This window comes from Pteropus alecto, unplaced genomic scaffold (assembly GCF_000325575.1).
Source record: "Pteropus alecto unplaced genomic scaffold, ASM32557v1 scaffold111, whole genome shotgun sequence".
NCBI classification, from domain to species: Eukaryota; Metazoa; Chordata; class Mammalia; order Chiroptera; family Pteropodidae; genus Pteropus; species Pteropus alecto.
In genome coordinates this window covers 4,433,779-4,434,059 of record NW_006431915.1, presented here as the reverse complement: position 1 = coordinate 4,434,059, position 281 = coordinate 4,433,779, and the positions used below count along the sequence as shown (strand labels likewise).

The 281-nt window shown below is 33.8% G+C and overlaps 1 protein-coding gene across 1 annotated transcript in view; it reads left to right on the top strand.

Moving 5' to 3' along the window:
* Nucleotides 1-281, top strand: part of PTPN3 (protein tyrosine phosphatase, non-receptor type 3) — a 95,489-nt gene that overhangs the window by 82,345 nt on the left and 12,863 nt on the right. The gene's annotated exons all lie outside the window — the stretch shown is intronic.

Below are 281 nucleotides of genomic sequence, written 5' to 3'. Positions count from 1 at the left end.
TGAGGATTGGTACATGTTGCTGAGAATGCAGATCCCCTGTATCGATTATGCTTAGGATGCAGCAATGACAGTCATTTAAACTCTTCTGCCATCTTGTAGGTTCATTTCTGATTACTGCCTTCTGTGTATCACAGTGTTATCTTAAATATCTAATGCTAGTACTATTGTCAGATGTCTTTAAAGGTGTTTAAAAATAACTTTTAAATTTTTTTCTTATTGAGCTATTATTCTGATGTGATGTTAGTTGCCAACTAGAAGAATTTAAGATCCAGATCTACCTT